Raw genomic sequence first — 7,248 nt, 5'->3', positions numbered from 1 at the left:
GGAAGTCTTATTGTTCTGTATCTGGCCTACAATTTAAAGAACGATTTTTCTTAACTGCAACGCATGCTAAGGATCAATATAACTTCCCTACTTCATAGTTATTAAAAGTTGAAATTACTTTTAATGAACACTGATGTTACAGTTCGTATGATCGTTCAAAAACACAAGTTCGCAGTGGATTTTATTTCTTGGTGAAATACTATTTCATACCACGACTAGCCCAAGAACATGAGACTCTCATAAAAAAATTACGTTATCACTATAAAATTTGCCAGATCAGAACGGAGCACAGCAAGATTACTATCAGATTTTGAAGGTGCATTAAATTATTTGCACTGTAAATTATATCCTATCAGCAGCCCGCGTCAACCTGCAACACATCATAAAATCTGCTGATCTTCACTGCCAGCCTGGGAGCTAAAAGAAATAATATTATTTTACTATTATTTTACCGCTTCCTTGCGGTATGCTCGACTGTATTGTAAGTCGTTTAAATACGCCGCGGCAGCGGCTCTTCGTTCTCCACGCCGCTCAGCACCACAGATAATATTTATATAACTGAAAAATGTCTCAACAGGATGGGATAATAGGCAAGCAAGCTTTAACAATTAATAATACAAGTTTTCATTTAAACAATTCTATTAAAACATTTAAATATCTCATTGATTGCAGACCTGTGTGAATTCACACGTAATGGCGTACATTTCCCAGTCTCGACAAAAGAATGCTACATTCGCGTTCTCCACGACAACAACAGGAGATCTTACTCTCACAACTTCCAGATTAAGAAGACAAAGAATTTAATTTACATCACGCATTATATACTAGTTCCTTTTGTAATCTCTGTTCAACATTTATCTTCTGTGGCGGTTTTATTACTCGCCGACGCAGACGTTCTCAAAAATAAATAATAAAAAAAAATACATAATTTTACACAATGACACAATATGATACATCTAATTTTCTAATTACTACATAATATGTTGTTTTTGTTTCCCACGTTGGGTGCCAGTTTCACGTCACTACCCTCTCGAATTGTTTTAAATTGTTGCTCTTTGGTTTATTTATTTATTTATTTTTTGATTATTGCGTAACAACGCATATATGGAAAGAGTTACGTGAAATACTTTTAACAATGCTGTGCTTTGAATTTCTTTATCATCGTTACCTTTTTGCAAAATAAAATGTATCTATGGAAGTCTTATTGTTCTGTATCTGGCCTACAATTTAAAGAACGATTTTTCTTAACTGCAACTCATGCTAAGGATCAATATAACTTCCCTACTTCATAGTTATTAAAAGTTGAAATAACTTTTAATGAACACTGATGTTACAGTTCGTATGATCGTTCAAAAACACAAGTTCGCAGTGGATTTTATTTCTTGGTGAAATACTATTTCATACCACGACTAGCCCAAGAACATGAGACTCTCATAAAAAAAATTACGTTATCACTATAAAATTTGCCAGATCAGAACGGGGCACAGCAAGATTACTATCAGATTTTGAAGGTACATTAAATTATTTGCACTGTAAATTATATCCTATCAGCAGCCCGCGTCAACCTGCAACACATCATAAAATCTGCTGATCTTCACTGCCAGCCTGGGAGCTAAAAGAAATAATATTATTTTACTATTATTTTACCGCTTCCTTGCGGTATGCTCGACTATATTGTAAGTCGTTTAAATACGCCGCGGCAGCGGCTCTTCGTTCTCCACGCAGCTCAGCACCACAGATAATATTTATATAACTGAAAAATGTCTCAACAGGATGGGATAATAGGCAAGCAAGCTTTAACAATTAATAATACAAGTTTTCATTTAAACAACTCTATTAAAACATTTAAATATCTCATTGATTACAGACCTGTGTGAATTCACACGTAATGGCGTACATTTCCCAGTCTCGACAAAAGAATGCTACATTCGCGTTCTCCACGACAACAACAGGAGATCTTACTCTCACAACTTCCAGATTAAGAAGACAAAGAATTTAATTTACATCACGCATTATATACTAGTTCCTTTTGTAATCTCTGTTCAACATTTATCTTCTGTGGCGGTTTTATTACTCGCCGACGCAGACGTTCTCAAAAATAAATAATAAAAAAAATACATAATTTTACACAATGACACAATATGATACATCTAATTTTCTAATTACTACATAATATGTTGTTTTTGTTTCTTATTCTTAGGATTATTATTAATCCCATCAATGTTTTGACTTACACCATCACGGATTAATATTATTTGAAATAAACTAAACTTTGAATTATTGCTACTGCTGATTCTAGAATTAATAGAAGTATTTGTCCAATAATTAATAGTGTAATTAAGTTTATTGGTATAGGTGGTCCTGTATTTCCTAGTAATGTTCATAGTAGGTGTCCTGCAATTATATTTGCTGCTAGTCGTACTGCTAGAGTACCTGGTCGAATGACATTTCTAATTGTTTCAATTAATACTATAAATGATATTAGTGCAGGTGGTGTTCCTTGAGGAAGAAGGTGTGTAAATATGTGATTAGTATGATTAATACATCCAAATAACATAAATCTTAATCATATAGGTAGAGCGATTGCAAATGTTAATGCTAAATGTCTTGTTCTAGTAAAGATGTAAGGGAATAATCCTACAAAAATTATTAAATAGTATTATAATAAAAATTGAGATAAAGATGAATGTTGTTCCATTAAATGATTTTGGGCCTAGTAATGTTTTAAATTCATTGTGTAAGGTTAAGTTTAGTTTATTTCAAATAATATTAATCCGTGATGGTGTAAGTCAAAACATTGATGGGATTAATAATAATCCTAAGAATGTTCTAGTTCAATTTAATGATAAATTGAAGATATTAGTTGATGGATCAAATGTTGAAAATAAGTTTGTTATCATTTTCAATTCAAGTTTTTTAAATCAATTGTTCTTTTTTCTGCTCTTTTAATAAGATTTGGTTTAAATGAGAAAAAGTTTATTTGATTAAATAAAATTAATGTAGCCGAAAATATAATGAATAGGGAGAATCATATGAGAGCGGATATTTGAGGGATTTGGATTAAATTTCCCCATCAGAAGTAGTCGTTAATTTACTATTTTTTGGTTTAAGTGACAATTACTTACTTTCAGTCATCTGATGTATTTCAAGGTGTACTAATTATTTAGTTATTTTAGATTGACACTCTAATGTTATACATTTTAACTAACTCCTTAGATTATCTTAGATAGTCACTTGATAAATAAGTTTACTGAAGTTCTTTCAATTACAATTGGTATGAATCTGTGGTTTGCTCCCCAGATTTCTGAGCATTGTCCAAAGAACAGTCCAGGTCGGTTTATTGTAAATGTTCCTTGGTTTAGTCGACCTGGCGTTGCGTCAATTTTAACCCCTAATGCAGGTACTGTTCATGAGTGTAGAATGTCTGATGCTCTTGTTAATACTCGTACTTCCGTATTTATTGGTAGAATTGTTCGGTTATCTACATCTAGAAGTCGAAATCCGTCGTTTTCTAGGTCTTGTTCTGGTGTTATATAAGTGTCAAATTCTACGTCTATAAAGTCTGAATATTCATATCTTCAGTATCAGTGTCGTTCAATGGTTTTAATTGTGATTATTGCATCTACTGAATCATCAAGTAAATATAGTAGTCGTAATGATGGAAGTGCAATAAAAATTAGCGTAATTGTTGGTAATTCTGTTCAGATTGTTATAATTAAATGTCCGTGAAGTATGTTTCGGTTTGTATAGGCAATAAATAATATATAACTTAGGGCATAACCTACAATTACTGTAATTAATAATAATACGACCATAGTATGATCATGGAAGAATGATAGTTGCTCCATTAATGGTGACGCTCCATCTTGAAGGGATAAATTTGATCATGTTGCCATTAATGAATTTCTCTAATAAAAGGTCAAACCTTTATTTGTAGAGCTTAAATCTACTGCACTAATCTGCCATATTAGAATCTAGAAATTAATGGTAGTTCTGAGTAACTGTGTTCTGCAGGCGGGTTATTTTGTAGTCATTCTGTTGATCTTCTTATATTAGCTCTAAATATGATTGCTCGGTTTGTAACCATTCTTTCTCGTATAATTACAATGAATATGATGATTCCTACAATAGAAATTATAGATCCAATTCTTGACACTACATTTCATGATGTATATGCTTCTGGATAGTCTGAATATCGCCGTGGTATTCCTGCTAGCCCTAAGAAGTGTTGAGGGAAGAATGTTAAGTTTACTCCAATAAATATAATTGTAAATTGGATTTTTAATCATGTATTATTTATAGTTAATCCTGTAAATAGTGGGTATCATTGAATAACAACTCCTATAATTGCGAATACTGCTCCTATAGATAATACATAATGGAAGTGGGTTACTACATAATATGTATCATGTAATACGATGTCAAGTGATGAATTTGCTAATACTAATCCTGTTAGTCCACCAATTGTGAATAGAAAAATAAATCCTAAAGCTCATAATAGTGGTGGATTGAATTTGAATTTAGTTCCAAATAGTGTAGCTAATCATCTGAATACCTTAATTCCTGTAGGTACAGCAATAATTATTGTTGCTGATGTAAAGTATGCTCGTGTGTCAACGTCTATTCCTACTGTGAATATCTGATGTGCTCATACAATAAGTCCTATTAGTCCAATTGATAATATAGCATAAATTATACCTAATGTTCCAAATGATTCAATTTTTCCTCTTTCTTGACATACAATGTGAGAGATAATCCCAAATCCTGGTAGAATTAAAATGTAAACTTCTGGGTGTCCAAAGAATGAAAATAGGTGTTGATATAGAATTGGGTCACCTCCACCTGCAGGGTCAAAGAATGATGTATTTAAATTTCGGTCTGTTAATAGTATAGTAATAGCTCCTGCTAATACTGGAAGTGATGGAAGGAGGAGAAGGGCTGTAATAGCTACAGATCACACAAATAAAAGTGTTTGATCTAGAGTTCTACTTTCTGATCGTATACTAATTGCTGTTGTAATGAAGTTTACTGCACCAAGAATAGATGATACACCTGCTAAGTGAAGTGGAAAAATAGCTAGGTCTACAGATGCACCTCTGTGTGCGATAGCTCCTGCAAGAGGGGGGTAAACTGTTCATCCTGTACCAGCACCGTTATCTACTATAGAAGATGTAAGAAGAAGGGTTAATGAAGGCAGTAGTAATCAAAAACTTATATTATTTATTCGTGGAAATGCTATATCTGGTACACCAATTATTAATGGTACATGACAATTACCAAATCCACCAATTATAATAGGTATTACTATAAAAAAATTATTACAAATGCGTGGGCTGTAATAATATTATAAATTTGGTCATCTCCAATTAGGGATCCTGGTTGACCAAGTTCAGCACGAATAAGTATTCTTATTGATGTTCCTACTATTCCTGCTCACACTCCAAATAAGAAGTATAAAGTACCAATATCCTTATGGTTTGTTGAGAATAATCATTTTTGCGGTAAGATGGCTGAATTTTAGGTGGTAGACTGTAAATCTACTTATGAAATGTTTCTCTCTTACCATGTTTAGGCCTTATATTCAATTATGATTCTAGACTGCAATTCTAGAGGTGTAAAATTTTACTAAGGCCTAAAAGATTATTCTTTTAATTATAACTTTGAAGGTTATTAGTTTAATTAACTTAAGTCCTTAGTATAATGAGATTAAGGTTGATGTTGAGATTAAACCTATTGTTGAAATTATTACTGTTATAGGAAGAATAATTCTTGATTTTTGAGACTTTATTTTTATAGATCATGAATTTTTTGTGTATGACGTAATTAGGGCTGAGAATCTAATACATATATAATAATAAAGTGTAATTGTAGTTAATACAACCATAATGGTTATAATAGTTGTTATGTTATTTTCTATTAATGATTGTATTAAAATTCATTTTGGTAGAAATCCAAGGAATGGTGGTAAACCACCTAGGGATAGGAGAGATAAAAATATTATGAATTTAATTTCAGTTTTTATATTTCTGGCTGAATAAATTTGGTTTATAAAAATAGATTTATTTGCTTAAATAATAAGACCATAATTAATCTTAATAGTGAGTAAATAATAAAGTATAGTTCTCAGATGTTTTCTCTGACTGTTAGGGATCTTATTATTCACCCTAAATGTCTAATTGAGGAATATGCTAGAAGTTGGCGTAGAGATGTTTGATTTAAACCACCTATTGCCCCAATAATAATTCTTAGAATGATAATTGTTCAAATGAAAGTTCTTAGTTGAATACAATAAGATAATACGATTATTGGGGAAATTTTTTGTCATGTTATTAGTGTTAAACAGTTATTTCATCTCGAAGCTCCTATTACTTCTGGAAATCAGAAATGAAAGGGTGCAGAACCAATCTTTAACAATAATCTAGATCTAATTATTATTGATGGAATAAATTCTGTTTCTCACCCTATTGGATATTTTATTTGAATCAGCAAAATTGAAAATAATAGTATTGTTGATGCTATTGCTTGGACAATAAAATATTTAATTGACGACTCATTTATAATTATAGTTTTATTTCTTTTAGGAGCGGAATAAATGAAAGTAAGTTGATCTCAAGTCCCATTCAAACTCCGAATCAGGAGTTTGATGAAATGGACAGGATCGTTCCTATCATTAATGTTGATAGGAAGAGAAGTTTTGTAGAGTTGTTGGTCATTAAAAAGGAGAGGATTGATACCTCTATAAATGGGGTATGAACCCATTAGCTTGTTTAGCTTACCTTTTTACATTAAGGTGTATGATGCACATTAGTTTTTGATACTAAAGGAGGGAGTTTAATTCTGTCTCATGTAATTTTTAATGGAGGTAATTTTTATTTACTTGATTTACCCTATCAAGGTAACCCTTTAATCAGGCACTTCATTTATTTTTAATATATAAATTAATTATTTTTTAAATTTGTTTATATATTATTTTGGTTATTTCTAATTAATTTATCTCGGTTCGGATAATTTGAATATATATATATATATATATATATATATATATATATATATATATATATATATATATAATTTATATTAATATATTCCCAAGATATCTAGTTTCTTAAGAAAAAATTTAATTTTTTGATGTTAATTGTTTTTATTTAATTTTTTAAGTATAAATATTAACTTATTTATTCTTTAAGGGATAAGCTTTGAAGTTAATAACCTATAATTTGGCCAGACGTTTTCAATTCGTGAGAGATC

Source organism: Schistocerca nitens, chromosome 2 (assembly GCF_023898315.1).
Source record: "Schistocerca nitens isolate TAMUIC-IGC-003100 chromosome 2, iqSchNite1.1, whole genome shotgun sequence".
Classification (NCBI taxonomy): domain Eukaryota; kingdom Metazoa; phylum Arthropoda; class Insecta; order Orthoptera; family Acrididae; genus Schistocerca; species Schistocerca nitens.
Note: the sequence above shows the minus strand (reverse complement) of the source record.